At 43.4% G+C, this 12,107-nt stretch overlaps 1 protein-coding gene across 2 annotated transcripts in view; it reads left to right on the top strand.

The window, feature by feature from the left end:
- Positions 1-12,107, top strand: part of Nalf1 (NALCN channel auxiliary factor 1) — a 561,783-nt gene that overhangs the window by 115,234 nt on the left and 434,442 nt on the right. The window lies entirely within an intron of this gene.

Raw genomic sequence — 12,107 nt, 5'->3', positions numbered from 1 at the left:
CGCTGTATTTTTGGACTTCATGTTCTAATGCACTCCTGCCCGAAGTCCTACCTAGTTCCATCTTTTAGTTCCTCAGAAAGACTCTTCTGATTCTCCACTGAGAGGAAGGAAGAGTACAGAATCCCAGGCAGCAGGATACTCTATGAAGTCATGGATCATTGCAATGATCACACATAACTGACGTGGTTACACAAAGCGCAAACAGAAATCTAGAGGTAATTAGCACGTTTGTTTGTTTCTACTTGAGTTCCTTCATTTCCTCAGGAAGTTATTAATGCAATATTTAGAGTTCTGTTTTGGCTCCTTCCCCACCCCCCAGGAATCAGAAAAATTTGAGGGGTAAGAAAAAGTGAGAATAAAATAGAAAACATGTAGGGCTAGTACATGTGGGAGATTATCACCTATCATTACCAAAGTCATAGAAGTTGTAGTGATGATGATCTTCCGATTCTTCCCTTAGTTTGTTTTAAAATCCATTGATTTAAAGGAGATAATGTTACTATTTAAGATTTAGTGAATTGGAATTCTGCATCATTCTGAGATGTTGATAAAACCTATTTAAAAAATATTTCAACTTACCAAGCTCATGAATATTCATCACTTTTGACCGATGTTTTTCATTTATGGTTAGCTGCAATATATACACAATGAACCGTTAATAATGGCTTCATGAAATGATTAATAATAATCATAAAAACTGGAAATTACACAATGGCTAATAAAAGGACGGTATGCCGTGCAACTCTTATGCATCTACTAACAATGTTATTTACGAAGACTTCACATTGTTTCAATGTTTGGAATCAAAGAAAAGCCAGTGGTGCTCAGCTGGCTTCCTAATTGGTTGAGCAGATAAAACTCGGGGTTATAATTCATGGAAATATGTGTAATTAGAAATGCAGATCTGCTCCAGTGGCTGGCAGGCCATTAGGATTTCCTCCCTGTGTGGGATTCCCTCCAAGTTAGTCTAGGAAAAACCATGTCGATTTTTGTTGAGTCTTAAATTCTGGGGAAGGCTGTTGGCCTCTGTTTTGGTTTCCTCCTCAGCCTCCAGTTTCCTCCTGCATCAGTGCCTCTCTGCACCCCAAATCAGCCCTATGTCTTTGACTTCTTCCGGCTTTTTCCACAGCTGGTTAACTAAAAGCAGTAACTGTAAATGGCTAGAATTTATAGGCAGCTGAACAGAAGACCATCTAAAACCTAACGTTTGAATCTAAGAGCACCTGGGTTGAGGGGTGGGAGGGCAGCAGCAGCTGGGTGCTGTGCCGGTGCTTTGGTTCCCCAGGGCCAACAGCGCTGCTTCTGAAAGGGGCTTCTTAACCAAGTGTTGAGAGCACAAGGCAGTGTGCTCTCCACTTACTTGTGCTGATTTATTCCTGACTGCTGACCTGCAGCATCTTATTTTTGGGAAAACCTACTGACAGCAGCAGCAACAGGGCTGTGATCAACCTGGAGAACAGTTCAACAAGCCGACTCCAGCAAGGAGGAAGTGACACAGCTGAGGAGCCCTGCTGCCACCTGCCACCAGCATCACACACACGTCTCTTACAGGCACAGCATACCAGCATACGTGTCAGGTGTGCTAGCTGGCGTGTGTGTGTGTGTGTGTGTGTGTGTGTGTGTGTCTTGGGGCACCTGTCAGAGATTCTTTTCTCTTCTGTTGTTCTTGTTCAAGTCACATCATGAGAACGTTGATCCAGTCTGTGCAAGTGTGTTTATTGTCCCAGCCCTCAGAGTCCTTAGAGTCTCATAAGGAATGCAAATTAACATAAAGTAGCTCAGTCAAGATAAAAGGAGATGAATGCCACAGGAAGGGCCTATAGGTCAGAGGACAAAGTTACTGAAAACACTTGGCAGCTGTTTGAGAACACATGCTGCTTCTGACCTGTTAGGCAGGTGGTGTAGCCTGCAGGTGTCCTGGGCGAGTTGCATTTCTGCCTTCTCCCTATACCAGGGGGACACTGTGGGTAGGGGAAGCTGGAAGAGGGCTGCCTCCTTTACCTGCTAATGATGTACACTCAAATGTAGGTGGTGCACCTGTTCAGGAGGTCCTGTTTCTAAAGCATGATCAGATCTTTCCATCAAATGATTAGATGGTTCTGGCTTCCACAGGGCTGGGTTTGAAGCATTGCAATTTTCACATTTTTTCCCGCCTCGCCACTTCCCCTCTCCAAAGTAACCTAAGAGGAAAGAGTAATTAACCATTCATGTATTCAGGTGGGGAATGTGGAGGTGAGGGTTTCTGATTTTGGAGTATCTTCCTGGATAAAGAGCTAGACAGCAGTGAAGCCAGCAGAATCAGGCAAGCTGCCAAAACTCAAAAATTGGCTGAAAACATTTGGCCATTCTCTACAAATTAATTATTTTATTCATCCAACCATGTTGTGTTCCTGATCACTTGGAATTGAGAAATTTCCATTATTTAGTCCACCATGATGGCTGGCTGGCTTCAGTGTGCCCTCTCAACATAAGTCCAGATGTCATATGTGCAGCTAACACTTGATAGAACCAACCCTGGTGATCAGACTCTTCCTCCCACTGCACTTTGAGAATGTTAAAACCCTAACGAAGAACATGCCGCTGCATTGCTGCCTTCCTCAGGGGCCCCTGCAGGTGAGCCAGCTTCTTAGTGGGTGTTTCTGGGCTCACAGCCCACGAGGTTTCCTGCTGGAAAACTCTTCATGATGGAAAGGCAAGCTCTCCAAGGTACAGCTGTAATTTTGCTCCCAGGAGTGAAGGTCTTTGACTCCACAGACAGACAGAGGGAGTGGAGTTCACCTGTTGGCTCACCTTCACTGAGAGAGGAGGGTTGAGAGCGATGTCTGAGCTTCAGACTGGAGCCTAGAGGAGGAGGAGCAGAAGGCACCCCTAGTGTAGTGGTATTTGTACACACCGCCTGCGTAGAGTGAGCACCGTATCAACGGCAATACCCATTGTCACCACGGATATGAGCACGTTGCCTACGTCATCTTAAGGCACAGTGTTCTTCTGAGATGAGCTTCTTCACCTGTATCTTATGAAGGAGAAAGCTGAGGCTCCAACCCACTACCAAATAAAAGCTGGATTTGAAACTGCATCTTCCCACAGCCAAAGCTGTATGCCACGGCCTTTGCTGTGCACCACAGCTGACAGTTAAGAATGGCCATAAGGACAATGGGTGAGACCACTGGTCCGGCCGAGGAAAGCAAACGCATTTCACTACCTGCACTCAGCTCTCTGTTCCTTCCTGAATTCCACTCTGATGCTTTTTTAAGGAAGGAAAATCGATGGATCTTCTCTTGACTTGCAGTGCAGTTATCATAGACGCCCCCTATTGGTGCTCCCCTAGGTAAGTGGTGGGCTTCCCCACTGCCAGACACTGTCATGAGAATTGACTTGATAGGTACCACGGTGTCAAGACCAGATTCCTCTTCAAGTATCAGCTCATCTGTTGCCCACCTCTTCTGGGAGTTAGATATACACAAATTGTACCCTCAGAACAAATCCTGGCTTCTCATTATATCTAAAGGTAGGTAGGAAAGTGAAGTGTCACTGATGGATCTAATAACTTTTAATGCCATGGTATTTCTACTAGTTTTGGGGTCATTGATTTATTTTCATTTTGTAGATTAGGAATTAATAAAATAATTTATTTCATATTAATACAGACATCCCTGTTTTAGTCTAATAGTAACATTTACCTTTTGTTTTAGGCAAAAAAATAATAGATATATGTCACTGTCTATTTGCATGTTTTCGATTTTTAAAGACATATCTAGATCAACTACTATTGTAAGCTGTTGAAATCCTCTGGATGATCAAACTTTTGGCACTGCTTATAGAAATTCAACTGTAAGACAAAACAGCTAAGGTGTGAGTCGTGAGTAAACAGAAGCCTTCACAATGGCTATGGAATGAATCTGTTGTTGGTTTGGTGACACAGGAGGACACACAGTAGAACAGTTTTGTTCTACAGAAGGAGACAGAATTAAAGGGCTTGAACCACCTTTGGCTGTGGCCTCAGACCTCATGCTAGGTCATGAGCTGATGGAGATCAGTTTAAGAAATTGGTATAAGGCATGATCTTAATGGATTAATGCTCCTGGAATTAGGAAATGTTATTGACATAAAGAACTATAGACAACCAGAGATATGAAAATTGTGCTCTATATGTGTAGTAAGAAATGTGATGCATTCCACTGTCATTTATTTAAAGAAAAACAATAAAAAATAAAAAAAAACTATTACTCAAAAAAAGAACTACCTGATGGTTCTAGAAAATTGGAGTGAACATGCTTCTAATTTACATATCCCTTCTCTTTTCCACGGGGCTGGCTTCCCCATGACTTTCCACACTGATTCGGGAATCGGCATGCTGTGTTTGTGGTGCACCATCCCCCCTACCTTGTGTCTTTCTCTGAACTCTTTGAAAAGCAACTCACTGAGGACACTCGGGCTCCTTCTGAATGAGTGAGCCAGGTGCAGATTCACACACACACACACCTCTTTGGAGGAAGAAGGAGGGATGAAGCACAACTCTGAGGTCAGGACCTGCTGCCCGTGTCCTCTAGGGACATGTTTTCTGTAATGGATTGGTCTAACTCTCCTACCTGTTTCCCTGGGCAACACAGTAAGTAAAAGACAAGAGGAAGCTTGCAATCTCACGACTGAGAAAAGCAGTTAGAATAGAAGGTACTAGAAGGCAGAGATTCTGCTGTCTCTGCAGCCCCATGTGAGCCTAGGAGAAGCTACACTGTCTTCCCTCTCATGGAGTCTGTGTCCTGGATACGTGGTGAATAACTATGTGGCAAGCTTCAGAGGAAACAGAGTGGCCCTGCACGGTGGGGACAGTGCAGCAGCTCTCGCACACAGAGGACTGGGAGGAGGGGCAACTCTCCGTCAGGGCAGGTGACTTCTTCTAGTGGGAGGGCCCAGTATTGTTGTATTGTTTTGTTTCCAGTGACTGCGGTGCCATAGCACTGTCAGGTATGAAGATGGTGCTCTGTGTACTTGCACACCAGCAAGATATCAAGTCACCTGGAACTGAATCCCTGCACACCAAATATGTGCATCAGTGTGCGGCATGCATACAGTATACCATGAGCATGTTGTTGCTCTGTGTAGGTGTTCATAGTGCATCGTATAGTTTACACAGTACAGAGTTCGAAATCATGTGAAAGGGATCCAGAAAGGCCCCATGAAGACAGGGAGAAGGCTGAGTGTCACTACTGTCCACAGGGCTGAGAAAGAGTCGCAGGTAGAAATGCGGTGGTGACATGAGGACCTGGTGGACCTGGGGGAATTAATCACTTTACGGCAGCAGCCCCTAACGGTTCCCAGTTCCTCGTTCCTCTTGTTTTCCTTTGTTGTACCAACTCCTGCAGTGCTGAACATCGACGGCCCTGTGCAGGATTCTGTAGGACAGAGGAAGAGTTTTAAAAATTCACTGTAGCCTCAGTTATTATTCAGATCCTCAAGGACACTTTCTCAGTGCTTGTGCCCAAGGCATGAGGTTTCATAACAATTCACAGATATAATTCAGGCTACAGTTGGGAGGGAGTCGTGGTCTTGCTGCTCTGTTAACTCCGGGGTGACATCTCCTCGGGGTGCACAGGGATATAACCCACACAGACTCTTTGGGGACACAGGACCTTCCACACCTGTGTGCAAAGGCTCCTCCGTAGCTTATTTCTGGAAAGTCAGTCAGCACAGTAACTCCTGGGAAAGGCCCCAGCAGAAGCACAGACCCGACACGCGTGCGCCCCAGCCCTCGGTCGTGCGGCTTCGGCTGGAGGAGGAACTCTAGCCCTCCCAGCACCTCTGCCACAGGTCCTTCCCCCGGATTGTCATTTCATCCCCATAAAAGTGGAGAATGTCACTCAGCCCTCATCACTGCCTCTTAACCCACAGTGGTGGACAGTGCTTGTGTGCGGTGATGTTCCCATTTGTGCACCCATCTGAAACCCTGGGCTCCAGCGCAGTCAAGCCACACAGGGGGCTGCTGCCCTGTTCCTGTAGAGCCGCTGGCCCTTGTTTTAGACTGAATAACTCATCCACAGAATCACAGCCAAAGGTAAACCGTGCTGTTCTATCCAAGATGATCACCCGAATTTAGGCAAAAAGATCAGGTCTCCCCAAAGCGTTAAAGAAATAAGACACATTTTACAGAAAGCCTCAATGAAAGTAACTTCTGTGTGACATTTTAAAAATTGCTTCTGAGACGACAATAGATGAGTACAAGGTGATACTGAATGTCTTCCAGCTTTGATTTCCTTTAAATCAAGAGTTAGCTTGTAATGCTAGAAATTATTGTTCTCAAATCCAGCCAATAAAATAAATTGACCAACGCAGAAGTATTCATAAGTATTCATTCAAAGTTTACATCATTTATTTTTTGAAAAAACAATTAATGTCACTCATCACAAAAGCCATAATAAATTCAGGGCTGGGGCTTAGCTCCATGGTACTTGCTTAGCATGTGTAAAGCCTCTGAGTTCAATGCTTAGAACCTCAAATGCTAAAAGAAATTTAAACGTGCAGGAAGCAGACTCCTATTTAATTTTTGTATTGAGGAGGATACACCGAGGTCATTAGGTCCGAGTGTTGACTGAGCCTGAATGCCACTGTGATGTGCAGAGCACAGGACATGCACTCATGTGTCAGCAACATCTTCAACACTCTGTGGAAAGAAATACTTCTACTTGAAGCAAAATAGTAATAGTGAGAAGACTCCTGACAGTGCTATTCTGCAAGTAGAAGCCTACTTTATTGATATGCCCTCTCATCTTTCATGCCACAGAGAGTGTTTGATCTTTCCTGTCTGCTGGCAAACTTACTAGCAGACTTCGACACAGGAGCTACAGAGATTACTACTGGCAATCAACAGGAAGGACTTTCGTTATACTGGCCAAGAGTTTGCAGATTGAGGAAATGTAGCCTGTTTTGCCAGCATTGCTTTTAGTAGAAGGTCTTCAACTAGTCATGACTGCCTTGGGCCTCTGAGTCAGCTCTCTGAAATCCATGTCCTCCAAAATCTGTTCAGAGGAGACCGAGGGCACCTGGTAAAGATGGTTGCATAGTTCAGGGTCGTTCCTTCATGTAAAATCATTTTTATAATTAAAAATGCAATAATACATAGCATTTCAAGATCATCTTTATACATTCTATGTGAGCTATAAAGGCCAAATTTTTAAAGAGTTTCATCAGGCTTCATTGATTCTGAGGTTTGAGAGTATTTTCTTTCCCTGCATTTGTGAGGAACAATTTAATATGGGTTTCTGGTAGATAGTGGAGAAGCTTGAGTGTTGAACATTTCCTAAGAAATTGGGAAGACAGTGTGATGTATATCAATGTATTATACAATGTGGTACATATTTACACTTAGTATAGCATCCATTTGTGTAACACATAATGTATATAAAACTCTAACCATGTTTTTCATATTAGATAATATATATTAAATATGTTATTTTCTATATACATGTTACACATGTTGAATTATAGTAACTGAAATCAGTAATAAATTGTTAGGTGCTAATGACTTAATTTAATTTGACTTAAATTAAAAAACAGTGCCCTCATGTTCCCATGGCCAGGGACCTCATCAGCCTTTATAAGTGGTAATTGCAAAAATCCATTTGTAAAGCATCCCTTGATTTGTAGAAGAAAACTCTATAAAACAGACATTGCATTATTTTTTGGTAGTTTTCTGGTAATCCCTGCTCACCCTCTCATCCAAAGCTTCTTTTTGTCAACTGTGTGTTAAGTTATTTCCCAAGTGTTGGTTAAAACAGATTCTTGCTAGGGCATTTTTATTCCAGTGAAGAACTCTAAGGGTCACTGACTGGGATGGCTGTGGTGGTTCTCCACAGCTGGGCCTGCCCCTTTCTCCAGCCTGCCCTGTTCTCCAGGGCATAACACAGGGTCAGAGTGTTGACTGAGCCTGAATGCCACTGTGAGGTGCAGAACAAGGGGTGTGGCTGGGCATTCTCCCTTCATGTGTATTTTCAGGATCTGTGAGTGGGTACTTCAAAGTCATTGTGTTTCAGACTCTCATCTGAAAATGGTAAGACACCATAAATTGATAAACTCAATTAACTTGTTCCCAAACAGCAAAGAAACTGGTTGAGATCAGTCAATTTCAGGGAATAGAATTTAATTTCATATAAATAGAAATTAAATATGATTTTGACTGTGATTTTATTTTGAAAAACCCCTATATAACCCTTTCTATTTTCTATAATTTAAGCATGCAAAATTAAGGCTTACTTAATTTAAGTAAATAAGCACGCCCTTCATACTGTAAACCACATCTGCTGTTTGCAGCCATGTAGCTGTGGGGATTGAACCAAGGTGTTGAGGGTAATTAACTGCAACGTGACTGCACACACATTAGGCTAGTTAGCATTACTAATAGTAGCTGCTGTTGTTTTTGGAACACCCAACATCAAAAAACTATATGGGATACATAGACATAGTTACAGGCATATAGGTGTCTTTAATTGTTCTTTTTCCTTAATAATAAAAAACACACTGATTTCAGAAGTACTTGGGCATCGCACAAGTTAAATGACTTTGAGGTGTTGGCATAGGTATGGAAAAGAGACACAGTGTCATGATTAGCATCACTGCCTGCTTCACATAGATATGAAGGATATTATCATTCTATCAGAACACTGATTGAGATTTCTTTGGTTTTAAATATGAAGGTCAATTATAAGATTTCATTTTAGAGCCCTGAGATAGGACATCAGAAGAATAATGTACGCCAGATGTATCATTGTTCTGGATGGCATGTATCACTAGAAATGTCACCGTGGGCATGAAATCATATTTGTAAGCATGATTCGAACTAGCCCTAGCTCTGAGCTACAGACAGGAAGTGATTCTGTATGCATAAGAGAGCTGGTGGTTACCTGCATCTCTCCACTACTTACTACCTGGGGAGAGAGCACTTTGACAAACAGCAGGGATAAGAAAAATTGCCCTAAAATGCAAAGTAGATAATACTTATTTTTCTTCAAATTGTCCAACTCATTAACTAGCTACTTCTCATAAGCACACGTGAAAGAAGAGAAAGTCGGGGGAGGGGAGAGCATTTGTGGACAGAGCCAATGGAATGAGGGGCTGAGTTCACAAATGCACTGCTTTGCGAGACCCCTGGCTCTGCTCCTCGGGTGTCTTTTTCTGAGTTAGGCAAGGTGGACTATTTTGCAGGGTGTGAAATGGTAGCAGGTGCCCCACTGAGTAGCAGGAACCTGCATCTGGGGCTAGCTGTGGGGAATCCACCTGAGCTTCCATTAGGGCTGTTTCACTTTCAGTACAGCCTAATTTAGGATCCCAGCTTTCATAGGGATCCTTAAAGAAAATTCTAGCATCTTCCATTTTGGAAACATGGAAAACATGGCTTTTTGTTTTTCTTGTTCACTCAACAACTCAAAGAAGCGCCTTTCCTGCCTCCTGTGCAGTTTGCCTGTGTTTCCTTGTGCAGTGAGGCCCGGGAAGCTCAGAGGCTGACTGTCCAGTGCAGTTGTGTTCCTGTGATTTTTTTCGGGTAGCTATCTATTCTGATCACACACTGCATGTGTGTTTCAATGAGAACAGAGGTTTTTGTCCATTTTACCTGCTACATATTGGGCATTCAGTGATTATTTGCTGAGTGAATAGAAGGCCATGATATTCAAAATGTTTCAAACCAAGGGTAAAAGTCTCCCTAGTGGGGTTGGGGGCCAATGAAGGGGAGAAGAGAAGCTGATAAGGAAGAGTCAGGGCAGTTGGGGCACAGCACACGCAGGAACAGGAAGTGGCTGTGTCGGTGGGAGGGTCTGCATAGGAGTTTCCCCGCGAAGGTGCCCCAGGAGCAGTGTGTCCAGGGTCCTAGGATCTTGAAACTACTGAGTGCATTAAATGCCAGGAAGAATTCCTGCGCACTTCAAGATTCAAAATCTGGCTGGGTTTGTAGGTTTAATTTATTTTAACTCTTACCTGCCTTCCTGTTATGTGTCATCAGATTTGATTTATACACTACCCATGTCCAAAAACGTTTCAGCAGGCTGTTGGGTGAGAGTCAGGGGCATCCTGGCTCCTGTTAGAGTTGCCTGCACCCCCACAGCTCCCAATGCAAAGCCAGGCATGCTGGAGGGGTAATGTTTCCATCTCCCAGAACTTCTGAGCATCTTTCTTTCCAGATTTGAAGTCATCTCTAAGAAATAAGAATCTAATGTTTATACATCAAAGACCTTACAGAAAATAGAAGTGTTTTCTTTCTTTTTTTTTTTTTTTTTTTTTTGCTAGTGTACTAGACTCTTTGAGTTTTTAGGGTCCAGAGGACACTTACACATCTAAAATATGAATTATAGGACAAAAGATATGTAGAACATCTGGTAATCACAGAACCAGCAGGCACTCTGGTCCTGGGACACTGTATAGCAGCAGTCCGGGAATCACATGTCCAGTTTCACACTTTTTATCCTCTTGGGACCCAGCCCATGACTTAATGCTATGAACTAAGGTAACAGTGAATCAGGGTTATTGCACAAGGATGTCCAGATTTGGAGGGAAGGATTCTAATGAGATGGTTTGTACAATATTGTTTTTCAGTTTGAGGGTTGGTGACAAACACATGGAGAACGAATTCTGAGAGCCCGCATAGGCTCCACGTAGGCCCTGTGCATGGAGCTGCCATCTGCAGTCAAACCCTACACAGAGAGGCCAAGGTAGGGCTGAACCCATCCTCACTGTGGCAGTCTGAGCCAAGGGGACCTAAAGCTTCCTGCACAATTGTTGAGACTTCAAACCTTGACGTAGCTTTTGGTTGCTTACCTTTTACAGATGAAAATGAAAGTTTGGCTTTACAAAGTTTGGCTTTATGTTTTCTAAGGTAGATTTAATGAGTTCAAAAATTTCTGTCTCTCTTTCAATTTAAGTCAATGTCTGCCTATAATTCTACCTGAATGTCTCTATTTCTAAAATGGCTGTCTGCTTTGTCCTGATTTTGTAATTGTCTTAAAACCCAAATATGTGGGTACGGGGGCCCCTAAGTGGTGATTTCCATAACCCATCACTAGCCAGAGCACGTGGATAAGCAGCTGGCAAAAGACCTCAGTTGAGGAAGGGCAAACCATTCCTGAGGCCTCTGCTCTTCAGTTCCTGGTCCTACGGGAGAGAACAGGGAGGACCAGGTATATTCTGCTTGATACCACGAGGAGTAGGATGATTATAAGGAGAAGTGGTGCCGCTGGAGAATATGCTCAGCACCCAGCACTTCTGGGGACTTAGGAGTGGGGCTGTGTGCTGGAGAAGAAGTAGTGCACATCCTGGGTGGAGTTCTGGGGAGGGAAATCCCTTCAAAGGGGATGGAGGCGTCTGTGTGCACCTTCCTGCAGCAGTGAGTGGTTCCAGCACATGGAGAGAAGGGCAGCAGGATTTGCACCTCACGGTGGAGAGAGCTGGATTCTGCATTTTTTTTTTTCAGGAATGCATAGAACTTGGAATTTTTTTTTATCTGCTCCATTTAAAATGCAGTGCAACATTGGAAATTAAGGAGTCTGTAGATACCAATTCAGCCTCCATACACTGCTTACTCATCGAGTGCCAGTGTTGGGTTTGCACCCTGTTCTGGAAGGACTGTCACAGCAGCTAGTCTACACTATGAGGAGTGAATTTCCTCTGGACTAGGTGCTTGGGGGAGGTGCCACAGGGCCAGCTTGCTTCTGGAGATGACTGGCAGCAACAGAAGTATCTGCAAGGTCACCTTGGCTTTGCACAGTGTCTTCTAAGTACCTAGATTATTTTAACATGCTTTGTTAGTTCATGATATAAAGGCCTTCACAATACTGTCCTTGAATTAATTCAAAAATTCAAAGTTAAGTTTATTTTATTATACGTCATTTTATAGACTTTGAGATCCAATGGCAATATAGATTTCATAGTGTTAATGTTGGCTTTGGAGTATATCATGCAATTCTCAAATTCCCATGAGACGCACACACACAAATATCTGTAGGGTTACTCTCCCTTTTTGGAAAAAAATACATACCTGTGCAGCCTTTGGTGTGAACATATGTGATCCAGCCTGTGTTTACCCAGAAGACAGGAGTAATCACTAGCCTCAGCCCAGCATGGCTTTG

This window comes from Marmota flaviventris, chromosome 4, assembly GCF_047511675.1.
Source record: "Marmota flaviventris isolate mMarFla1 chromosome 4, mMarFla1.hap1, whole genome shotgun sequence".
Taxonomy (NCBI): Eukaryota; Metazoa; Chordata; class Mammalia; order Rodentia; family Sciuridae; genus Marmota; species Marmota flaviventris.
Note: the sequence above shows the minus strand (reverse complement) of the source record. Positions and strands in the feature narration are given on the sequence as shown.